Source organism: Oryza sativa, chromosome 5 (genome assembly GCF_034140825.1).
Source record: "Oryza sativa Japonica Group chromosome 5, ASM3414082v1".
In the NCBI taxonomy this organism is placed as follows: domain Eukaryota; kingdom Viridiplantae; phylum Streptophyta; class Magnoliopsida; order Poales; family Poaceae; genus Oryza; species Oryza sativa.
In genome coordinates, this window is record NC_089039.1 from 14192138 (window position 1) to 14205309 (window position 13172).

Here is a 13172-nt window from a genome sequence, read left to right on the forward strand (position 1 = left end):
CTTTTCGGTCCATGCGTCAACAGCGGCTCCTAGTAGAACGAATTGACCCACCGTGCATACATAAAGATCATATCGGCTGAACCTCTAGTGTATACTTGTATGAACCCCTTTGCCTCACGATATCGATTAAGCTCAAGGCTAGATATATGCCATCCTCTAATAGCTCAATCATTCACTCGAACCTGTTGATAGATTATGTAACTTGTGATTGACTCCTCCACCTTTGCCATGGCCATGCACTTCCATAATCTACAACATCGAGGGGCCCAGACATATCTCTCCATAGGAGGGTCAAATCCCATCTTGATTATTCATATCCCACTACATGTTTCATAGCATATCCGAAAACTACTTTTATAGCTACCCATTTACGGAGTAGCGTTTAGCAGTCCCTAAGTAAGCTACTACACATGTTGAGAACCATGATAATCTCAGGTCTAAGGATTCAACACCAACACTAAATGAGATCACTGATGACACAACACATAGGGCTCTTGTAGTGTCTCATGTTGGGTCTATCCAACAACATGTTCACCAACATGTGTCCACATTATTAATTTGGTATCTCTATACCATGATCCATGAGGCATGATCATCAATTAATACATGTGCTGATCATATAAACATATTTGTTCCACATATGATATTTGATCAAGGATCCTTTAGAAATAGTAACAAACAACATAAAGAGTCTCATGAAAGAATCACATATTCATTAACCAATAAGGAGTTATCTATTTCAAGGAACAATGTCAAATAAATATGTAAACATAGTATGTGATACAATCATCTCTATGATTGCCTCTAGGGCATATCACTAACAGTGCATGCCTCGCTGACGGGTCTGGAGTCGTTCCTCGCTCCAACCCATATTGGAGACCATCTTCTCTATTAAATCAACGGTTCCTCGAACCGTTTTAGAGAAGAATGCTCCTCCAGCTGCCTCGACCATGTGATGGCGGGACATTGGGGTGAGTCTATTATAAAAGTTCTGCAGGATTAATCAGTCTTCCATCCCATGATGAGGACATGCGGCCACATACTCCTGCAGACGTTCCCATGCTTCCCGAATGGACTCGTCCCTTGTCTGCTGGAAACTGGAATCCGTCCATGAAGGGCATTGGTTTTGCCCGTTGGGAAGAATTTCGAGAGGAATGCCGTAGAACATTTGTCCTAGGTGTTGACAGCAGCATGATTGGCGTAGAACCACTGCTTCACTCTCCCGAGGAGGGAGAACGGAAACAGCCTTAGCCTGACGGCGTCGGGACCGACGCCCTTCATGGTGCACGTGCTACAGATCTCCAGGAACTGCTGTAGATGAGCGTTGGCATCCTCGTTAGGCTTGCCACAGAACGGGCTAGCCTGTGCCAACGTAACGAGGCTGGACTTCAAGTCGAAATCCACGTCTCCCATGTTGATCTGTGGCCAAATGGCCACATTCTCAGCAGAGGGAGCAGCGAACTCGCGAAGGGTCTTGTCAGCCATAGTCTTGAAGGATGATGGCGTTGGTACAACTGGTTTCTCTGTCGGTAGAGTTTTCTGCGGAGCAATGACTCGCGACCTGATGCTCCGGATGAAAGCTTCTAGATTTTCCTTGAAGTTTCCCGGCAAGTTGAAACCAGTCATGCACGACCCTGTTTTCACAACAAAAGTGAAAACAACCAAGGTTATACAGAGGTAAATATAAAGTATTAGTTCAGTTAATCTCTGTTATGAATCTTCCCCTTCAACGGCGCTAGAAATGCTTGTTGGTATTTCTTAACAACATTATTAGAAATATAATTCCCAGCAATGGCGCAAAAATACTTATGGTATATTATGGTTATAGAGTTTATCCGCAAGCGCACGGATATACCATTGTAGCAATTCACCCGAGAGTATTCCAAGGGTATCATATTTATTTTATCCCGTGGGAAGATCATGTAGAGAGAACTTGACTAATAATTTATATATTACTTGTGATAATCATATTCTAAGCAGGGGTTAGAATAATCCAAGGGTAGAGTGACACACAAGCATTAGCTACTTATTCTCATAATATATTATCTAAGCTAAGTGGAAAGAAAAGAGAAAGATAATCTATTCCTATACTTCTAATATATATAGTATACATACATTCTTGTTATCTGATATACTAGCTAGTACCCTCTATCCGATGCTCTCCTGGTACTCTGAGAAGCCACCCCTGACTGTCGAGTTCCTTACGACAGCCCATTATGACCATACAACCGGGGCTAAATAAGGAGGAATACCCTCCCCAGTGAATTAACATAGGATTATATACACACGCGGAGGAATACCCGTACTGAGCTATTGCCATCAGCGGCCCACCTCTCATCCGCAGCATATAACCCCAAATAATGATATCCTGTAATCTAGACACCACGTCTAAACTACCAGATACTACTCTAATATCATCGTCATGACATAGAGTAATTGCATACACAAACATTATACCTGCACCAAAGCATCTCCCAGATAAGCTAGCAGTATATTCAGTATAACATGAACATAATATAAAGTAGGCATTCATATACTCGGAAAGTATTTCAATACCATAAATGTATAAAGAAGAGTATTCTAATAAAAGTACAAAGCTTACAAAAGAGGAAAGGAAAGCTACTAGAGTCATACCCGAACTCTTCCGAAGGCTTCCGGACTCCTGATTTCTACTCTATTCTTATTCCACTAGCTAGATACTACTAAACTAAACTTGAGAGAATATGAGAGAGCTATTGCTTGAGGTGTGTGAGTGAAGTGAGAAGAGCAACTCCTTTTATAGCCTCCCAATGACGATTGTGATGGTTGGAATGGTCAGAAATACCCTCCAACCGTCATTGGGGGATAATCCACACCGTCCAGGCGAAGCCCTGGATCAGATGGCGCTGATGAGGGTTCGGCCTAACCCCCTGGTTCGGCCAAATCTAGGGCCGGCCCAATCCAGCCCAATTTCGGCTAGCGGCCTCCTCCGTTGTTCTTCTATGCAAACTTGTGAATTTTGGCCCAGTTTGTCGTGTCAATTCTAAGTTCTTGGCCCATTCATACATAAGTCTGATTCTCAACATCGCCCGATTGATTTATCATCTATGTTGATGTCGATTCTCCTCCACTTTATTTTTATTCTCTGCAAAAGGTTAGTGAACCTAATACTAGTGGAATATTATTATTCTAACATGTATATGCATTGCAAGCATCACTAGTTCTCCTCTATTTTGGCTATATTGATGGTCGAAACTTATCGATAACGACCGTCAACAGGCTTGAAAGAGAATACGTCCCACATGGTAGAGCTGGAAGAACCCTTGTGGCTGCGATTGGAATGGATATCCCTTGAAGAATTTATCACGATAACACTATTCCATATGATTATGCGAAAGTGCAGTTGCAAGTGGTGAACAAAGGGTTAGAGTCATACGATCTGGACATCCAAACTCCTGATGGCATATCCGTACTTGGGGATGCGGTTGACATTATAGTATTGTAGCACATAAAGATATACTCTTTGGGACTGGCAACAATGCTCTGTCGAAACCACTGAGACCTCCTCAAAAACAACTATCGAATGATAAGGTGGAAGAACATGAGCAACCTAAGAGCACTGAAGTGGCATCTACATCAGCAATATTGTCAATTATGCCAGCAATAGAACCGAAATCGAAGTCGCAACAGGTTTGGAATGGGTCGAAATAGAACCAGATGTGTATGAGGATCCATCTCCTGCAAAAGACAACGTGGACGCACCCTCGGTCGATGACTATGTCATCGACAAGTCCGAAGTGCCTAAACTGGTCAAAAGCCACAACTCCAAGTCCAAGGATAATCAGAAGGTGAAGTGGATGGTAACCGCCTTCTGAGGTGGTAAAAAACGTGCCAAGGAAAGAGATGTTGATGAGAAGAAGACCGGTGAACTTGCCGGCCCAAAATACTTTGGAACAGATGATTGTCTGGCAGTGTTTGAAAATGGCAAAGCCTTTTGGCTGGATTATGCACTTGAAGAAGGTCCGTGGGAGATGAGAAGATTACATAAATGGTACACGGACGCCAACAAGAAAGGCCTAATGTCATTAGCTGTTTGAACATCACCTGATGCTTTCATGGCCGAGGAAGGTTTCTTGTGGCTCAATTTCGCTGATCTTCACGCCGTCTGTCGGTGACATGGGATCAGGAGTATCATGACTAGAGGTTTGAGGCAGACACAATCGCACACGTGGCCTGGCACCCCCGAGGGACGTCGGGCCCGAGGGTGATGTGTTCGCCCTCCTCTTAGTCCCCCCGAGGGGGTCGGGCCGCACCCGCCTCGGCCCCGAGGGCCGAGGCGCCCCGACCCCTCGTGGGTTTTTGCTCCGCGTGTATGGGTTAGGTGAGCACAGTGGGGCTCACCTAACCACATTTATTGCGGTTTGGCTGAGCGCGTCATGCCGCATGTAACGCAGTGCAGTGCACTCGTTTATCCGGTCTGTGACCAGTCACAGACTGGTCAGATCGCGGGTTTGGTGGCGACAGGCGATCTGACGCACGCCTCGCCCCATCCCGTCAGGACGAGGGCTTCTAGGCGCTCGTCCCCAGCTGGAGCTAGCGTGTTACCTCCCAGAGATGGCACGTTAGTCCTAGTCAGATATATGCCAGGCTTCATCCTAACCATTACAGGCAAGATGTTGTGTGAAGAAGGGCGAACATGTAGATTGCTAAGCTGACACGTGGTGGACAAGAATGACCGACGTGACTGGTCTGACACCGGTCATGTCGTCAGCAGACAGCCACGATTCCACGTCGCATCTGCTCCCGGCGAAAGTGGAGGTAGTTGTGGGCCGTCTCATCAGATGGTGACTCGGACGGCAACTATACAAATCTCCGTCCATTTATGAAAAGGTGGGGTAAGTCCCCACAAAAAAGAGAGAAATGGTGCATGTGGTATCCCCTTAAGATATAAAAGGAGGACCTTGCCCACTGGGAGGGGGGACTGGACTTTTCCAGATGGGGAACCCAGAACAAGGGAGAGGCTGGCTCATACTTTGTAGCTCCTTCATACACAGATCTCCCAAAACACAGGAGTAGGGTATTACGCTTCTCAGCGGCCCGAACCTGTATACATCGCCCGTGTCTTGTGTGTTTCCTGTCTCGCGAGCCTTCCACATACAGAGAGCTTAGAATCTCACCCTGAGTCCCCGGCCGAACTGGCAAAGGGGGGCCTGTGCGGTCTCCCAGTGAGGAGCCCCACGCTCCGTCATCTGGCGCGCCAGGTAGGGGACTCTGCGAGGGATTTTCTGAGCTCTCGCACTCTTTCGTGTGCGCCAAGCTTTTCCTGTTCAGCCCAATGGCCGAGCCAGCAAAGGCGCACGACCTCTCCCCGAGTATGAGCGGTGACGACGGGGAGCCAAACCCACGCCGTCGAGCTCGTACTCCACCGCCCCCTCCACGCCAAAGTCCTATGCGGGAGAAGGCGCTCGAGAGGGCCGAAGGATCCGCGACTTCGACACCCACAGGAGGTGGAGAAGGGCGGCGAGATGGGGAGCGTCGCCTCCTCGTCTACGGCGATGGCAGCACGCCCCAGGGCGCGCTCCAAGCTGCGGGCGCGCTCCTACGTCACCCGCCCGTCGCCCATGACCCGGAGTCTCCAGCCCAACGTTGGCTGGACGATGTGGCCAAATTGATCATGACTGCACGGCAGCGCCTAGATGCTGGTGGGCGGTCCTCCGCCACCAAGGCCTCTGGTGCTGCTACCACCGGCTCCGCGTCGTCAAGACGGAGGGCGCGGCGAGCGGCAGCCGCTGTTCGCCATTCGGCCGCCACTCCTTCGTCAACGCCTCCGACCCGGAAAGATCTGCGTGGGGAACCGGATGCCCGCATCAGTATCGAGCGCCGGCGTAATGGCCGACGTGCTCCCCACGCAACGGAGGGCGCCTCCTCGTCCGGAGTGTCACCTCACCACGGACGCGGGGATCAGCCCTCCGTGCCCCCGGTTGTTGGTGTCGGCTGTAGAGCCTTTGTGGCGAGCCTTCGGAATGTCCGTTGGCCCCCAAGGTTCCGGCCCACCATCGCCGAAAAATATGACGGGAGCGTCAACCCCGCCGAGTTTCTCCAGGTCTACACGACCGGGATCGAGGCCGCCGGGGGTGACGACACGGTCATGGCGAATTTCTTTCCCATGGCCCTGAAAGGACAGGCGCGGGGTTGGCTAATGAACTTGCCACCCGCGTCTGTCCACTCTTGGGAGGATTTGTGCCAACAGTTCACCATGAACTTCCAAGGCACATATCCGCGCCCAGGTGAGGAAGCGGACTTGCACGCAGTACAGCGAAGGGATGATGAGTCACTTCGCTCGTACATTCAGCGGTTCTGTCAAGTCCGCAACACCATACCATGCATCCCTGCACACGCGGTGATTTACGCGTTCAGGGGGGGTGTGCGGCACAACCGCATGCTCGAAAAGATCGCCTCCAAAGAGCCCCAGACTACCGCGGAGCTTTTTCAGCTCGCGGACCGAGTGGCTCGTAAGGAGGAGGCATGGACCTGGAACCCCTCCGGTTCCGGTGTGGCAGCTTCGGCCGCCCCCGGATCCGCCGCTCAGATAGGGCGGCGTGACAGGAGGAGGAAGAAGAGGTCAGCCCATACCGACGACGACGGTCATGTCCTCGCCGTCGAGGGCGCTTCGCGGGCCACCCGAAAGGGGAGGCCTGCGGGAGGCAAAAAGAACGAGGCCGGCGCTCCCAACAGGGAGCGCCCAACCGGCAAGTGGTGCACCGTCCACAACACTTCCCTTCACGACCTCGCGGACTGCCGTGCAGTCAAAAGTTTGGCTGAGCGGACGAGGAAGTGGGAGGAGAAGAGGAGGCAGGAGCGCCGAGAGGGCAAATCCCCGGCGGTTCCTTCCGGTAATCGGCGAAGTGAGGCCAAGCAGAAGGCCCCCGCCGAGGACATCGATGACGGCGATGATGACCTAGGTTTCCAAGAGCCTGGGGCCACCATTGCAACCGTCGATGGGGGAGCGTGTGCTCACGTTTCTCGCCGGAGCTTCAAGGCCATGAAGCGAGAGCTTCTGGCCGCGGCCCCTACTCATGAGGCGACGTGTCGGGCGCGGTGGTCGGAGGTTGCCCTCACCTTCGACCAGACCGACCACCCACCGTGCGTTGCCCGGGGAGGGCAGATTGCGATGGTGGTTTCTCCCACCGTTTGCAACGTGAAGTTGGGGCGTGTCCTCATTGATGGGGGAGCGGCCCTCAACATCCTTTCCCCTGCGGCCTTTGACGCCATCAAGGCCCCGGGGATGGTGCTCCGGCCGTCCCAGCCAATTATCGGTGTGACGCCGGGGCACACGTGGCCGTTAGGTCACATTGACCTACCGGTCACCTTCGGTGGATCCGCCAACTTCCGCACGGAGCGGGTGAACTTCGATGTGGCGGACCTCAGTCTGCCCTACAACGCGGTCCTGGGGAGGCCCGCGTTGGTGAAGTTCATGGCGGCGGTCCACTACGCCTACCTACAGATGAAGATGCCGGGCCCCGGTGGCCCCATCTCTGTCCATGGCGACCTCAAAGTCGCGCTCGCTTGTCTGGAGCAGCGCGCGGACCACCTCGCCGCTGCGTCCAAGCCCGAGGGTGGCGACGAGAGGCTTGGCGCCTCCGCCCCCGCCACCCCGAGGCAGCGGATGATCACAGGCGACGAGGTCCCGGTCAAGGAGGTTGCCCTGGGCGACGGCCCGTCCAAGACCACACGGATCGGTGGTCTTCTGGACGGCAAATAGGAAGACGCGCTCGTCTCCTTCCTGCGGGCAAACGCTGACGTCTTCGCATGGAGACCGGCGGATATGCCCGGGGTCCCCAGGGGGTTGATTGAGCACCGTCTCGCCGTGCGGCCGGGCGCAAGGCCGGTCCGGCAGAAAGTGCGGCGGCAGGCCCCGGAACGTCAAGCCTTCATCCGCGAGGAGGTGGCACGACTTCTGGAGGCCGGATTCATCCGTGAGGTCATCCATCCAGAGTGGCTGGCGAACCCGGTGGTCGTTCCCAAGGCGAACGGCAAGCTTCGGATGTGCATCGACTACACCGACCTTAACAAGGCATGTCCTAAGGATCCTTACCCCCTGCCTCGCATAGATCAGATTGTCGACTCCACTGCGGGGTGCGACCTTTTGTGTTTTCTAGATGCATACTCTGGTTACCATCAGATTCGCATGGCTAGGGAGGATGAGGAAAAAACTGCGTTCATTACCCCCATAGGAACCTATTGTTATACGACAATGCCCTTCGGGTTAAAGAATGCAGGTCCTACTTTTCAACGTACTACTCGAATTTCTTTGGGTAGCCAATTAGGACGTAATGTTGAGGCTTATGTCGATGACTTGGTTGTAAAGACGCGCAACCAGGAAATGTTACTCTCAGATCTAGCGGAAACTTTTGAGAGTCTCCGCTCCGCCCGCATAAAACTAAACCCCGATAAGTGTGTGTTCGGTGTACCTGCGGGCAAGCTTCTCGGGTTCTTGGTCTCTGCCCGAGGCATTGAGGCCAACCCCGAGAAGATACGGGCTATAGAGCGGATGCGCCCCCCCCAGCAAACTTAGGGATGTGCAATGCGTCACCGATTGCATGGCCGCCCTAAGTCGGTTCATATCGAGGCTGGGAGAGAAGGCGTTACCCTTATTTAAGCTTCTCAAACGCTCCGGACCGTTTACCTGGACGGAGGAAGCCGAAAATGCCCTCACCCAGTTGAAGGCGTATCTAAGCTCTCCCCTAGTTCTGGTCGCCCCGGAGCCAGACGAGCCCTTGTTACTCTACTTAGCGGCGACCCCGCAAGTAGTTAGTGCGGCATTGGTTGTGGAGCGCGATGAGGACAATTCTCATTTCACGCTTCCCCACCCTGTGCCGACTTGGCCCGGGAGAGAGCAGGGAGGAGAGGCTCCCGAGCCGAACGGTGGCCCAAGGCCCCCGACGACCGGAGTTGGCCCTCTACCCGCTTGTCAGACGGTGCTAGGAGCCCCCGACCCCCAGGAAGGCCCCGAGGCCACTGTGGGAAGGCCGCACCTATCGCCCTTTGACCCCGAGGCTAACCCTGTGCCGACTCGACCCGGGAGAAAGCGGGGAGAAGAGGCCCCCGAGCCGAACGGTGGCCTAAGGCCCCTGACGACCGGAGTTGGCCCTTTGCCCGCTTGTCCGACGACGCCAGGAGCCTCCGACCCCCAGGACGGCCCCGAGGCCACTGTGGGAAGGCCGCCCCTGTCGTCCTCCGACCCCGAGGTCGTCGACACAGAAGACGAGCGCGCCCCGCGAGGCCGCTTGGAAGAAGAGCGCCCCAGGGATGTGGCCCCTAGCGAAGGGGATCGGCCCCGCCGAAAGGTGCAGCGGCCCGTCTACTTTGTTAGTGAGGCCCTCCGGGACGCCAAGACCCGATACCCTCAGGCCCAGAAGATGCTTTACGCTATTCTGATGGCCTCGAGGAAACTGCGCCATTATTTCCAAGCGCATCGGGTCACGGTGGTTACGTCTTACCCCCTCGGCCAAATCTTGCATAATCGAGAGGGTACTGGACGGGTGGTGAAATGGGCAATCGAACTTTCTGAGTTCGATTTGCACTTTGAACCACACCACGCTATCAAGAGCCAGGCTCTCGCCGATTTTGTGGCAGAGTGGACCCCAGCTCCCGAGCCTGTCTCAGTCCCCGAGGCCAGCTCGGGCCCCTCACAGCTGCCTCACACCGCTCACTGGGTGATGCAGTTCGACGGCTCCCTGTCTCTTCAGGGCGCCGGTGCGGGGGTCACGTTGACCTCTCCGAGCGGAGACGTCCTCAGATACTTGGTCCGCCTCGACTTTCGAGCGACCAATAATATGGCAGAATACGAGGGACTCCTTGCCGGACTAAGAGTGGCAGCTGCACTGGGGATCCGCCGCCTCCTGGTGTTAGGCGACTCCCAGCTGGTCGTTAACTAAGTCTGTAAGGAGTACCGGTGCTCTGACCCGTAGATGGACGCCTACGTGCGCCAAGTACGGCGTATGGAGCGCCATTTTGACGGGATTGAGCTTCGGCATGTGCCCAGACGGGATAACATGATTGCCAGCGAACTCTCACGGCTCGCGTCCTCGCGAGCCCAGACCCCACCGGGCGCCTTTGAAGAAAGGCTTGCCCAGCCGTCGGCGCGACCCGACCCCTTAGGGGAGATGGATGCGCCTGACCGGCCCCCGAGGCCCGTCGGAGTCCAGGCCTCGGGACCTGAGGGGAGTGCTCCCAACTCCCTTAGATTGATTGCTTGGATCGCCGAGATCCAAGCATACCTCACAGATAAGACTCTACCCGAGGACCGCGAAGGGAGTGAACGCGTCCATCGCATCTCCAAACGCTACGTGCTGGTAGAAGGGACCCTCTATCGGCGCGCGGCTAATGGAATCCTCCTGAAGTGCATTCCTCGGGAACAAGGCGTTGTGCTTCTTGCCGATATCCATGAAGGCGAATGCGGAGCCCACTCCGCCTCGCGCACCTTGGTTGGTAAAGCTTTTCGCCAGGGTTTCTATTGGCCGATAGCTCTTAATGATGCGGTCGACCTGGTCCGGCGATGCAGAGTGTGTCAATTCCACGCCAAGCAAATCCATCAGCCGGCCCAGGCCCTGCAGACCATACCACTTTCGTGGCCATTTGCTGTCTGGGGACTCGATATCCTGGGACCGTTTAGGCGGGCCCCGGGCGGGTTTGAGTATCTGTATGTCGCGATCGACAGGTTCACTAAGTGGCCCGAGGCTTATCCGGTCGTCAAGATCGATAAGCACTCCGCACTTAAATTCATTAAGGGCATCACGGCCCGGTTTGGAGTGCCTAACCGTATTATTACGGATAATGGCACCCAATTCACTAGTGAACTCTTCGACGACTACTGTGAAGACATGGGCATCAAGCTCTGCTTCGCCTCACCTGCCCACCCCAGAAGCAATGGCCAAGTGGAGTGCGCCAATGCGGAAATCCTCAAAGGCCTTAAAACCAAGACCTTCAACATACTCAAGAAGCACGGCGATTCATGGATCGAGGAGTTGCCAGCAGTGCTCTGGGCAAACCGAACTACACCAAGCCGAGCAACCGGGGAAACGCCTTTCTTCCTCGTCTACGGCGCGGAAGCGGTTCTCCCATCCGAGCTCACCCTGAGGTCTCCTCGGGCTACCATGTATTGCGAGGCTGATCAAGATCAGCTTCGCAGAGATGACCTCGACTACTTGGAAGAGCGAAGGCGGCGCGCGGCCCTCCGAGCCGCGCGCTACCAGCAGAGCCTGCGGCGCTACCATCAGCGTCACGTCCGGGCCCGATCACTCTGCGTCGACGACCTCGTCCTACGCCGCGTCCAAACGCGTGCTGGATTGAGCAAGCTTTCACCAATGTGGGAGGGTCCGTATCGAGTGGTCGGCGTCCCCCGGCCGGGCTCCATACGGCTGGCCACGGGCGACGGCACTGAGCTGCCTAACCCGTGGAACATCGAACACCTTCGTCGCTTCTACCCCTGAGGGGGGGGTCGGGTGTCAGGTTTCGGGCTCGGGCCAACCCCGCACCCCCTCGGGCGTGTAGGGTTGGCCGGGGGCTGCCACACATGCACATTCTTATTTCTTTTTTTTTTCAGTATTTCAATAAAAGAAGTTTCAATTTCCTAAAGGCTGTATCTGTGCTGTTTTTTTTTTTCCTTTTGAAGAATCTTGACTTGAAATAGGTCACTCGTGCTCAATCCTGCCCTCGGGGGCTCGGGTCGGCTAAAATCGCAAAACGGGGCCCAGAACCGAGCCGTGCCCCGAGGCGTGGTGAACTCCGGGGGGGAATCGGCAAAAACCCACAATCGGGTCACCCATAACCCTCGGTCACCACGTTCCCGGCCTGGCCAGTCTCGACATGTGGATCTCCCAGGCACTAGCCCCGACCCGCGCCTTTTGAGGACCAGAACCTGGGCACAAGCCCTTATTCAAGCTAAGACACAAAAGGACCACGGCACAGATCATCCTCATCTCATACTCACAGCAAGATGAAATTAACACAAAAATTTCTTCATTTTTGATTACAGATTAAGTTGATCTATACAAAAAAGAGGCCCGAAGGCCTTAGAAGAAAGAAAAGAAGAAAAAACTGAAGAATGGCGGGGGTCTGGGGGCTCAATCCGATGCGCCCGGATCGCCGGCCTCGTCGTCACTGTCGTCTGCACCACCGGCATTGCCCTCCTTGTCGGAGTTGGGGGCGAACGCGAGCCGAGGGGCCGAGCCCTCGAAGCTGTCGACGATATGGTCGGCGGCATCCCGGACCTGCGCGCGCGCGCGGTCCACGGTCCCAAGAGGGAACTCATCCAGCGCCATCCATGGAGAGAAATTGGGGTCCCTGGCCTGGTAACTCGCCAGGACGAGCTCCACCGCTCCTTGGGCGAGGTCCCTCGAGGATGACTTAATTGTCTTCTCGAGCTCCTCGGGGAGCCGTTGGAGAGCCCCGGCCATCTTCGAGAGGCGCTGGGTGAGGCCTCCCTGGTTGGCGGCGTACTTTACGGTCCGCCCTCTCCAGAGGCCCACTTGCCGACCGGCGCAATCTAGGCGGGAGACGGCGTCCCAAAGCATGCCGGGCCCTACCTCGCCTGCCAAGCGGAGGGCTTCGACCTCCCCGGCGGACGAGTCCAGTGCGCCCTGCAGATCGGCGATGGTGCGTTCGGCAGCTGCGAGGCGGGCGGCTAAGTCGCTTTCGCCCGTGGCCGCCCCGCCGCTGCGCGCCCTCGCGTCCAGCTCCTTCGCCCGCGCCTCGAGCTCAGCGGCCCGTTGGTTCAGTACGGCCCTCTCGGCGCGGGCACCTTCCAGATTGCGGCGCGCCTGCTCCTCCTGCGCTGCCTCGCGGAGGGACAGGCTGACCGCCAGCTGTTGCGCCGCGGCCTCGGCCCCCTCGAGAGCTCGCTCCCGCTCGGTGAGCGCGTCCTCGCGGAGGCGGAGCGTGAACTCTTCTTCGGCGCAGGCAGCCTCGTGCGCCGCCAGCGTTGCTTCCCGGATGGTGACGGCAGCCTCGCGGTCCGCCAGATCCCTCTCCACGACGCAGGTGCGCTCTTCCAGCGCCATGGCGCGCGCCTCAAGGGCCTCTTCACGCCGCCGGGACGCCGCTTCGGTCTCCGCCGCCCGCTGTTCTCGGGCAGCGGCAGCGTCAAGCGCCCCCTGGGCGGCGTCGAGTTTCTTCCCTAGCTCCGCCTCCCA

General features: G+C 55.6%; 1 non-coding gene across 1 annotated transcript; it reads left to right on the top strand.

Annotated features, from left to right (window-relative positions):
* Positions 1-1013: 1013 nt before the first annotated feature.
* Positions 1014-1119, top strand: LOC112939132 (small nucleolar RNA R71). Its single transcript, XR_003242674.1, has one exon. It is a non-coding gene; the product is annotated as a small nucleolar RNA R71 (small nucleolar RNA).
* The last annotated feature ends 12053 nt before the right edge of the window (positions 1120-13172 follow it).